This window comes from Hypomesus nipponensis, chromosome 9 (genome assembly GCF_054491055.1).
Source record: "Hypomesus nipponensis isolate SF chromosome 9, ASM5449105v1, whole genome shotgun sequence".
NCBI classification, from domain to species: Eukaryota; Metazoa; Chordata; class Actinopteri; order Osmeriformes; family Osmeridae; genus Hypomesus; species Hypomesus nipponensis.
In genome coordinates this window covers 25,302,501-25,315,003 of record NC_140369.1, presented here as the reverse complement: position 1 = coordinate 25,315,003, position 12,503 = coordinate 25,302,501, and the positions used below count along the sequence as shown (strand labels likewise).

The 12,503-nt window shown below is 42.9% G+C and overlaps 1 protein-coding gene across 2 annotated transcripts in view; it reads left to right on the top strand.

The window, feature by feature from the left end:
• Nucleotides 1-12,503, top strand: part of LOC146273964 (NACHT, LRR and PYD domains-containing protein 3-like) — a 184,679-nt gene that overhangs the window by 101,154 nt on the left and 71,022 nt on the right. The window lies entirely within an intron of this gene.

The following is a 12,503-nucleotide window of genomic DNA, read 5'->3' as shown; positions in this document are numbered from 1 at the left end:
AAGTACTTAAAACATAGATTACATCTATGATAAGCAAAAAAAATTTGTGTTGAACGATGCGCTGGGCTCACAGCGAGAGAACTGTGTGTGCGGCGATGATCAGCTTTTGGACCAACCCTCAACTATACTGTCTGGCCTGTGTGATCCAGTCACGCTCGGGGTCTCACGGTTCCCCAGGTTCATGCACGGAGATCACACATTTAGTTTTGGGTTTGCTAGCGGCTCCCTCTGAGGGAATCGACACCAAACCAAACCACAATGTCGTAACGTCACTGGGCTTTATAACATCAAGGTTTTTTTTTAATAGCAGCTTTAATGTTTTAGTATTTTATGACAACATTATAATGTATTTATCCCTTATTCCTTTGTTCCCACTCGGACGAATATTCGTATTTTTCTTATAATAACGATCAAGAGGTTTGCTCGCCCTTATTCCCCCCCGTTATTTAGGACACGACACCGCACCTATGAGAGAGAGTGAGCCTGAACATTGAATTTTCAAAATCCTGTTTCGCGTAAACACCAGTCCCTGTCAAAGTAGCTGTCTCTCAAGATCCAGAGATCTGGTTTTCTCTATGCAAGTAGTTTTTACCACATCCTATGTAAAACAGTTCCAAACAGTCACACTGAAAGCATTTTAACTCAAACTTTTTACCAGCAAGCAGTCATAACTCATTTTATCTAAAATATACATCTGGAGAAAAAAAAAATCATAACAAAAAGGTAAAAAGCTCTAAAACCATTATGCAAGCTATTGCTAACACATCTTAAAACATATGCACTCAATGTACATTGTGGGAGGCAGCGAGGAGCAGATAAAGGATTTGACTAGCCGCTCGAAGCACTTCATGATGACAGATGTCAGTGCTATCGGGCGATAGTCGTTCATGCAGGTGACCTTGGTGCTCTTGGGCACAGGGATAATGGTGGTCCTCTTGAAGCAGGTGGGGAGTACAGACAGGCTGAGGGAGAGGTGGAAGATGTCACTGAAGACCCCTGCTAGCTGCTCCGCGCAGCACCTGATATGTGTGGTAGAAAATTCAAGCTGGACTGTGTAGATATGAATAGTCGAAGATGGCGGTTTCAATTTAATTTATTTAGACTATAAAATTACATATGATTAAACAAAGCTTTGCTGATCACTCATTAACGAAGGAGGTGCCATCCACACAGATCGTCCGTAAGAGTGATAGAGAACTATCACACATGCACTGCCTTATATAAACTTTAGATCAAATGGCATTCTATAAGGTCAATCAATCAATGTAGCGAACTCTGTGATTGGCTCACTCAACTTAGTGACAGCTTGAAACAATACATCTACATACCAAGTGTCCCAAAGTTCTTTGATGTCACAGCTCTCTCCAGAGCAGTAGATAATAAAGCCACAGGGGTTGGCCAGCCAAATGGTCAACCATCCTTGGTGTGGTCATCTTCAAACAATACTTTTAATTAACACAAACAATGAAACAGGACACAGTCCTTCTCTAGCCAAAGTTCAGAGCAACTAAGTCAATAGACTGACCAGAGGACAGAAGGCCATATAAGATGCTTCACCCATCCCCCAGGGCAAGCTGCCCACAGAGCCATCAGCACCTCACATTCCTTTGAACTCCACTTAATTATCTTCCCTTCCTGTCTCTTACCAATGAACATAGAAGCTTATAGATTTCATACACATACATCTATGCATATGACCAAAATTTCTACCACAGAAGATGTCACTGTAGACCCCTGCCAGCTGGTCAGCACAGCACCTGATATGCCGTCTGGGCCAGGTGCCTTGCGAGGGTTGAGCTTTTTGGAGCAATGCCTCAGCTACAGTTACTGTAGGCACACCACTGGCTTTGCCTTCAGATAGCTCCACTGCAGGGGGGTCACTGTCCCTCTCAAAGCGAGCGTAGAAGGTTCTCAGCTCGTTTGGCAGTAGGACAGAGGACTGGGTCTCACTGGAGCCTCTCCCTTTGTAGTCTGTAATGGCTTTAAGTCCACTCCACATGCACCTGGGGTCAGAGCCATGGTAGCTGGACTCCACCTTAGTCCTGTAAGTCCTTTTTGCTGCTTTGATGGCCTTCAGAAGGTCGTATCTAGCCTTCCTGTACTGATCAGGGTCCCCAGAGTTAAAGGCGACAGACCGGGCTCTCAGGTTGGCCCGGACCCCGGCATCAACCCAGGGCTTCTGATAATGTATTCGTTTATTTGTCAGGGACAATGCACCGCACATTATTACATACATCAATAACAATATGTTGTAGATGTGCTGCGTAAAAGGTTTTTAGCCAATAGGCTCATTTGCAACCCCAGTCCCTGGTCAGGCCTTTCTAAGAAGTTAATGGAAATATAATTTACTACATAGTGTGAGTTACACAATCATGCAGCAGATGCAATATATTAGTATATATAACAGGGACGTAACAACACAATACATTACAACAGGGACAGCAGAGTGTGTGCTCCTGTATTTATGGACCTGACTCAGTGGCTACATGTTTGGTTTTCTTTCAAGTGTTTCACCTTTCTATTAAATGTTTTCAGTTCTGTTTGTGTTTTTATTTCAGTTGGTAAATTATTCAAAAAATGCGTCCCTATCACTGAAAAACATGACTGTCTGAAAGTGGTTTTGCGCTCCTCTGCTCTGCAGATGCCCACTGCTCCCCTAGTGGCCACTCTCCTTGTATTGGTTTTTGTCACAAAAGGATAGAGTACATTTACATTTACGCATTTAGCAGACGCTTTTATCCAAAGCGACTTCCAAGAGAGAGCTTTACAAAAGAGCATAGGTCACTGATCATAACAACGAGGTAGTCCCAAACATTGCAAGCAGCCAAAACATGAAGCATACATTGTGAAAGAACTAAACAAGTGCCAAAAGGGAAGACCCATAAGAGCATGCAGTTATACAAGTTACAAATTAAAACAACATGAACGACAAAAAGTGCAGGACTGTACCTCTAGAAGAACAATCAACAGTAAAATATTTCAGAGCAAGTACAAGACTTAACTTCGTTATAACTAACCTACAAGAGCATCAAGTCACTCAATAAGAGTCATTGTGATCCTGGAGGAAACTAACATCAGGTCCAGCCAAGCATTCCTAAGTGCCGTTGTCGGAACAAGTGCGTCTTGAGCCTTTTCTTGAAGGTGGGGAGACAGTCAAGTGTCCCTGATGGAGGTGGTGAGCTGGTTCCACCATTGGGGGGCCAGGCAGGAGAAAAGCGTGTGTTGGGACCGGGTGGTTTTTAGCGGTGGGACCACCAGGCGGTTGTCTGAAGAAGACCGTAGGTGACGGGTAGGGGTGTAAGGCTGCAGGAGAGACTTGATGTAGTCGGGTGCAGTACGGCTGGAGCTAGATTAGTTAAAGTCAGTTTAAGAAAAGAGAACTTCATAAAGCAATCAAAATTAAAAAGCTTGTATTTCTGTACAATCAAACAGTACCACATTGTTGGTTTCTGATCAATTATTTCAGTGCCTGTTTGTGTAATGATGTGATGGTTTGACTTGTCTGGGAGGCTTGGCCCCATACAGTAACACAGTAGGATAAATGAGAGTATCATGGCATGAAGAATCTGTAAAGCTGCCTTGACAGGTATGTGATGCCTTATCATTCTGAAACAGTTTAGGTTTGTCCGGACAGTCTTACAGAATTTGTTAATGTGTTTATAAATCCAAAATAATACCTACACATTTCTCAACTTCCTCTATTGCCCCTTGGTCTATTTTTATAGTACACTTGGCTTTCCCTCTTATAGATGTGGCGGGGAGGTTAGACTACGCCACTCTCACAGATGGGGTGAGAGACCCTTAGTTGGAAATACTATATCTCAGACTTCTGTTCTGTCCAATCAAATGAACTGTACAGAGACTGTGGCATCAAAACTATACAAAGGTTTATTTTATACACAGTAGGAAAATCAAATGGTATGTAATGGTACGTTATAAAAATAGTTCACGGCAAACCACAGCACACAAGGTAAACACAACAAACCACTCCACAAATCAAACAACTTGAAAACAAAAGATAAACAAAAATCTGGGAAAAACAGTGAGGTCGGCACCAAACCCACTGATACGTTTGGAACCCGCACTCGGATGTCCACAGTCAATATCCCACTAAGGAAAAGTTTCACTGATTGGTACAACAATAGTTAGTCAGTTACAGTCAACATATGGCTAATACCAGTGAAACCAATGTAATGCGTTGCCAGCCTACCTGAATCTTTGGTGCCGATGCCTAAAGCACTAGGTTAGCCACACAGCAATAATTGCCTCCAATACCTACCACTACTTAAACTATCGCTGGCGCTCATTAAGGAATGAGTGCCAGCTGTGAGTTAGCTAGAAGTTCCAGGGTCCTAGTGCTACCCAGTTACATAGAGAAGCACATAGATACAGTCTTTTTGACGTTGAGCGTCAGATGGTTATCTTTGAGCCACTGGGATATACCCTCCATTTCTTTGGTCAGGGTCTCTGCTGCTGCACTTGGTGTCCTGGCTGATGCATAAATTACTGTGTCGTCAGCGTACATTTGACAATTGGCTGACTGACAGCATGTTGGTAAATCCTTTATATATAAACTAAAGAGCAGAGGCCCCAAGATGGAGCCCTGTGGGATACCCATTGTGGATTGTAGTGGCGTTGAGTGTTTATTTTAACACGTTGCTCTCTATGATCCAGATATGATGCAAACCAGCCAATAGCATGTTCAGAGAAGTTGAAGGTGGTGAATTTATTCAAGAGTATATTGTGGTTCACGGTGTCAAAGGCCTTTTTTAGGTCCATAAACACAGCTCCGACAACATTACCCTCGTCCAACTTACTCTTGATGTTCTCGGTAAGGTAGCAGTTAGCCATTTCTGAAGAGTACCCTGGTCTAGATCCAAACTCTTTGGAGTTGATAAGTTTGCTGCTTTCGAGATGCTTTACTATTAATTTGTCCACTTTGTTGGAAAGGTTTACCAGTTGGGTTTCAGGTTTAACCAGGGAAGAACAGTGAGTTCTGATAAAGGCAGTGTCCAACCCAAACATCCTTTGCCTTAGACTTTAGTTTATTAATGATTTTATGTACTTTTTCCTGACTGACCTCCTTAATTTGGAAAAGCTTTGATGGCTCCGACTTTGTGGTCTGTGATAGGGTTGCTGGTTCAAAATTCTCTGCAAGCTCCTCCACTGACTGAATAAAGAAGTTAATGAATTATTTTCTAATAGCTGAATTGTTAGTGCTGATAACACCATTCACTTCTGTGAAAGACATTTTGGGCCTATGTACAATGAATGTGTTTTAGGAGAAGTTTACAATTGGTTAAGAAGCTTGATACAATGTATGTTGATTCAACTTCATTTGGTAGAGATGCTATCTGTAGTTTTATAACACCTAACTAGGAGACATGAAGTCTAGGAAACGGGAAGTCTGGGTGACCTGAAAGAGTTCTTGTCACCTGGGGGGAAGAGACAGTTGGTCTAAAGAAAATGTGGATTCAACTGTATTGTTCTAAGGATTTAACCAATGACAGAAGAGAGATTTGGTATAGCTTCATGTCTGTAGGATGGACCAATGACTTTTGAGAACTGTCGTATCTATAAAATGGTCTGTTGAAGAATGTTCTGGGGGGTTCGGGACCATCGGCTGAGTAGTGCTGGTGGGCTGGATTCTCCCGGGTCCATTCTAGAATACTAGATGGAGCTGTATGGAATTGTCTTTGTGTTATTGTCTTATGTTTGTGTGCTGATGATGTTATGTTGGTAACCTTATTATGTTTAAACCTACGTCAAATAAACTTTAACTCTATACTTACTCTTAACTATACTTAACTCTACCCCTATTATTTAATTAACTACCAGACAAATGTGACCCCACTCCTGGTACCAACATTTGTTGGCGGGGAATAAAAACACACAAGTCCAACTAAATAAAGAGCAGGGTTCTTTATCTGATAGATGTATATGATAACAGGTACACAAGCTAAGCCTATCCAAAACTGTAGCCCAAATAGCCGTGTAAGAAAATAAAAGGAATAGTAAGTTTTAGCAGTACAAAACGGTAGTGGTGATACTGAGAGTAGACAACACAAAAACATCATTAGTACACCACTAACATCAAATACATAAAACCAAAATATTTACCAGTATGTTCAAAGAAATAATACCCACTTACATGCTCTTAACACGCACACATCTCGATCCTCAACACGTGTGCTGATACCAGTATGGCTAAATCTGCTAGGTGAAACATGACACAATTCACTTTAATACAGCCTGTATACAACTTAATTTCCTAGCCAAACACATGAACTTTTACGTTAACTACGTCACCTCACATTATTCACTCCATAAACCAAAACGGGATTTCATTTTACAAATGTACACCTAAATTAGCGACACCCACAAATGACAGAGCGACTGGGCCAATTCACGTGGCCAGAATCTACATTCATTCTACATTAAACATTCTTTCCAAAACAAACTCATCCATTCATAGTAATGAAATATATATATATATATACTATTACATTGCTATTACAGTATTTCAAGACAGATGTCCCACTTACAAGTAATATTATGTAAGAAGCACCAACTCTGCCTCAAGTCAGCCACCTTCTCTGATGCACCACGCTCCCTCCTGTCCAATTACCCAGAATTCAATACAACACCAATCAAGGAACTACCTATTGATGTCATCTTAGTTTTCTGGCATTTAAAGGTGACATGTCCCATTACAACTGAACAACTTCAAAATATGACCCGGTTACATCTATATGCTGGGAGGAGAAGAATGGAGGTGTGATCAGCCTTCCCAAAAGCAGGGCGGGGGAGGGTTTTGTAGCTGGCCTTGAATGCTGTATAACAATAGTCGAGGGTCTGGTCTCCAGGTGTGAAGAAATCAATGTGCTGATAGTATTTGGGCAGGACCTTCTTCATGTTGGCTCTGTTGAAATCACCAACAACAATGAAGGCTGCCTTATGGTGCACATTCTCCAGACCATTGATAATCCCATACAGTTCATCCAAAGCAGTGGCCTTATCTGCCTGGGGGGGGGGGGGGGGGGGGGAGGGGGTATATAGACTGCACTCATGACGACTGAAGTAAACCAGAGTAAATCCCGAGGTAGATAGAAGGGTCTGATTTTACAGTTAATAGCTCAAGGACAGGAGAGCAGTGAGATGCTAGTACCGCTACATCCATGGCCCAAAGAAAGTAAACCTGAACGTTAGCGAGTAGGATGGTTGAAAAAGCAGGTTAGAAGCTCCGTTTCCGAGTTCAAACAAGAACTGAGCGGCGGAACAACAAAGAGCCCGCTGCAGTCCGAGCTGGAACTCCGGAAAGTGGAATTCAAGTTTGTAAAATAATCCTTAAGCTAAGTGACGACCTAGTATCCAGAAGTGTTTGCTGGTCGTACTAAATGCGAAATACAAGATTGACAAAACAACTTACAAACACTAACGAGACAAACAAAATGCTAGGTAATAGTGCAGCCATACTGCAGGTGCACCGGAACACATTCCTATATAGTATATATACAGTTTTATATAGTACCTAACATCTGGTCATTTCTATACAACAATCAGGACACGTCTGTCAAATGTTTCTAACCCAATTCAGTGACAGCTGAAACAACAGCCTCAGAACCTGATGTCCCAGAGCTCCTTCCCCCAGGTGATGAGGATTCTCCTGCAACAAGTCAGGGTGTCATAAAACATCAAAATGACCCAAAACTCACCCAGACTTCATGTCTCCAGAAGACCCCCCTGGTCAAACTAATCTCCATTGTATCAACAATCTTAGATAGCAGGCCATTTAATATCATACACCCATCCTCCAGGGTTCACTGTCCCACAGTGGTCAGTCTTCACTGGTCAAACAGACATAGCTCTAAATCCTTCATCCCCTCTCTTGACCTAACTAGTCTCAGAACATTCCAACAATAAACAAAGGAGCTTACAGTTTAACCACTATGAAAACACATTCATTTTACATACATAAGCCCAAACGGTATTTAACAGAAGACAAGGTGAAACTCTCAGGAAACCTCAGTTAAAACCTTTTTAGAAAGCCTGGGAGGAGCTATTCAGTGAGAGTTCCACTTTTCCAGAGGTGGTTGGTGAGGAAGAGAGGTGCAGATCATAAGCAAAGCATAATCATGCATCCAGAAGAAATGAAAATAAAATGTGCAAATGGATGTTGAACCCAGATAATCAGTTCCAACTCAGTGCTCTTGATGTAACCCTAAACACCTAGACAGTGCCAGCCTCCCTGATTGCAGTGGCGGAACCAGACTTTTATATATGGGGTGGCCAAGGGGTGGCCAGGGCTACTTCAGGGGGTCCACAAACCAAGACTGAAAATGTGTGTGTAACCTTAGCCTGGCATCTAAGCAGTGTCAATTATTCATATGATTGCTGATGAGAAATAGAAATTAAAATTCACTTAAGCCTGAGTTCTTCAGTGTGGCCTGTTTATCCAAAGCAATTCATTTATTTCTTACACACACTGTACTGTACTCACAAACTGGAGAGACTGTGGTCACTCTGTTTTCATGAATATATAATCTGGGTCTAACCAGGTTAGAAGTTAGATCCTTTTATGAATCTTTTACATTAAAACATAACTATTAGTGTATACTCACACAAAAAATGCCACAGCCAGCAAAACAAGAACCAACATTTTAAAGTGAGGCTTAATTGGAAAAAAAACCTTTGTGTAGGCTTACATGTGTGGCCTACAAACACAAGCTAAACTCAGTGACTGACTGCCTAGTATGCTCTCACCTGGTGCCTGTAGCCTTGGGGAGGGAGCTGCTCTGAGGTCTTGGGGTGGTGCAAGGACTGGGGTCTATTTCCACCTGATCCTGTTTGCTCAGCTTTTTGAAGAAGTCTGCTATCTCATCCCTTCTTTTAATGTTTGAAGTGAACCCTACGCAAAAATAACATATAGGCCTACACATGCAATTATCCACATTTGAGTCCAATCTAAATCTTAAAAATCTCCCCATTATTATCTTCAATCAACTACCAGCCTTTAAGTTACTAGATCATGGCCTACTCTGAAATACACTTCAAACAGGCATTATACAATAGCAAACAGGGTAGCTATCTGACTGCCGTATTCATCTTTTGTAACGTTAATAGATTGATAAGGCATCTCATCAAGGAATCTTAGCAGTTTAAGTACAAACATAGTGTAGCGACCCACACAGAAAGACGTGTGTTAAATGTTAGGCTGTTAGTTGGTTGTTTACCAGCAGTGTTCGCGGGGTCCGACATGCCATCAACTTGCTGTCTGCCATTAACGGGAATGCCCGGAATGTTCGGATGCCAGGAATTCTGGTGGTTGGCGAAGGTTAGATTGTAAATTATGGCTACTTATATTTATTTTTATTTTTTTTATTCTAAATCCCCTTAGTATTTGCTCGACTTTGCTCCTTTTGTATAGTTAGTCCACATATTTAAGTTTCAAGATTCCTATATGTTTAATGTATGCACCTTCCTACCAAAGTAAATTCCTTGTCTGTGCAAACATTCATGGCGAATAAAATCCCTTCTGATTCTGAGGGGGTTGGGGATGGAGCATTCGAAGTTAAGACCAGGTTACCGCCTGTTCTTTCTGTTACGTCTGGGTTTCACAAGAGACGGTCACTATTGTTTTGTGGCCTGCCTTTCTTTTATTTAGCGTGGGCTAAGGCCAAACAGCTGTTCGGTTTACTAGTAGCTGTACCTGTCGTTTCCCCCAACCGATCCGGGGATCTCAGCTAGGATTGAGGCCTGCCTCGCAGACATCTCTGCCTGGATGACCGAGCACCACCTCCAGCTGAACCTCGCCAAAACCGAACTTCTCATCATCCCGGCCAAACCCTCCATCTCCCACGACCTCTCAATCACCCTGGGATCTGCGACGGTGACCCCCTCATCCTCTGCCAGGAACCTTGGGGTTATCATGGATGACGAGCTCTCCCTCACGGCCCACATTGCTGCAGTCTCCCGGCCATGTAGATTCACCCTCTACAACATCCGGAAGATCAGGAGATACCTGTCTGAGCACTCCACCCAGCTGCTAGTCCAAGCACTTGTCCTCTCCAAGTTGGACTACTGCAACTCGCTGCTCGCCGGTCTCCCAGCATGCGCAACCCACCCTCTGCAGGAGATTCAGAACGCAGCGGCCCGCCTGGTCTACAACCTACCCAGACGCTCCCACGTTACCCCACTCCTCATCTCTCTCCACTGGCTACCCATCACGGCCCGCATCAGATTCAAGACCCTGGTACTGACCTTCCGAGCAGTGAACGGGACTGCACCCGCTACATCAAGTCTCTCCTGCAGCCTTACACCCCCACCCGCCACCTACGGTCTTCTTCAGACAACCGCCTGGTGGTCCCACCGCTCAAGACCGCCCACTTCCAACACAAGCTCTTCTCCTGCCTGGCCCCCCAGTGGTGGAATCAACTCCCCACCTCCATCAGAGACACAGACTGTCTCTCCACCTTCAAGAAAAGGCTCAAGACGCACTTGTTCCGGGAGTACAACGGTACTTAGGAATGGTTTGCTGAACCCAACGCTAGTTTCCTCAAGGATCACAATGACTCTTGCTTAGAGACTGTTGCTCTTGTTGGTTAGTGGTAGCTGATTTAAACTGTTGTATTCTATTTTAGTTAAGCTTATTTTTATTTTTACTGTTGCTTGCTTTTCTAAAGGTACACTTGCACTTAGAGATTCATGTTGTTTAATTGTAACTTGCTTAACTACATGTTCTTATGGTTTTTCCCTTTCGCACTTACTTTTTGGTTGTTCACAATGTGTGCTTCTTGTTTTGGCTACCCGCAATGCTTTGGGGCTATCTTGTTGTTATTATCAGTGACCTATGCACTTTGTAAAGCTCTCTCTTGGAAGTCGCTTTGGATAAAAGCGTCTGCTAAATGAATAAATGTAAATGTAAAATTTAAATTTAAATCTTTCATGAACATCATGAACACGATAACAGCAGTGGACCAGAAGTAGTAGTGTGCAGTATTGGAGCATGTCAAGCCAACTTCCTTTTATAAGTGTACTTCTTATTACGTGGGGGGGTATCTGGAGCTGCCTCTGCCATTCTTTCAAATCGACTCTCCGCCAAGAGACCCGCCCTCCTCTGACTCTGATTAGCCGTGATCCTGAAACAAACCGATCAAACCAACGATGGCAGCGAGTATTACCCAATCAGCAATTTGTATTGATTCAAAACGGGACGCGCTATTTCATTCTCAAATACCGGACGATTCCGTATTTTAAGGGACGGGAGGCAACCCTAAGATGGCACATTCACACGTGCCGTTGCAAGGAGATTTGATGTGTCTCCCAGCACAATCTCCAGAACATAGAGGAGATTCCAGGAGACAGGCAGTTACTGGATCGATAACTGCTGCTTTGTGCAAGGAGGAACAGGTCGAGCCAGAGCCGGCCCAAGGCATAAGCAAACTAAGCGGCTGCTTAGGGCCCCCATGGCCACCAGAGGGCCCCCAAGAGCACATGAAACTACAGCTTAATTTAAAAATTATATATATTATGTTAATAGTAATTATACAAATTCGGAGGGGCCCCCAAATCAATTCTGCTTATGGCCCAATAAAAGCGTGGGCCGGCCCTGGGTTGAGCACTGCCCGAGCCCTACAGAATGACCTCCAGCAAGCCACTGGTGTGAATGTCTCTGCCCAAACAATCAGAAACAGACTTCATGAGGGTGGCCTCAGGGCACAACGTCCTGCAGTGTGCCCTGTGCTCACTGCCCAGCACCGTGGAGCTCCATTGGCATTTGCTCTAGAACACCAGAACTGGCATGTCCGCCACTGGCGCCCTGTGTGCTTTTCACTTGTAAATATATTTAGCAAGAATATAAAATGTTTAAATACAGAAAGACAGGCATGATGGGGTTAAATGATTAACCGTTATCCATGAACAGCATCCGAATATAGCAGTTCCTCTTCTCTCAGGATGGAAGGCAGAGCCAACAGGTAGTTATGTTGCTCTTTTGGAGCAGAATATGATTATCTAATGACCAAACAGAATTAAAGAAATACTGATAAGCATTCTGTTATTTTAAAATACATACATTTATTGGCATACATTTGGTTAATTTCACTTCCATTTAATTCCCCTTACATTTTTCAGAAGAACTTGCTGTTATTTTAATATGATCATATTGTCCAATGGCATGACGTTTCTTGTCATGCTAAGTCATGTGATCTCTCTCTGATCAGTTAGCCGTGTTTCTAGAAAGAACACCGTCGGAGCCTGCGATGTAGGCTATATCTGCTCAGAAAATTCAAAGATAAGAAAAAGTCTAACATCTGAAAGTTTAAGTCAACAAAAAATGACTTGCCAGTCCAGAACAAAAGAAGTTCACAGGTTTTTGACAATAATTTAGAAGAAGTTTACCTCAGGATAACTACAGGATATTTGCGGTGTATAAACCTGGACATTTGAGGCTAGCTAATAAAGAGCGACTGAGGTAGGATATTCTTCAGTTGGAGTCCAACTCA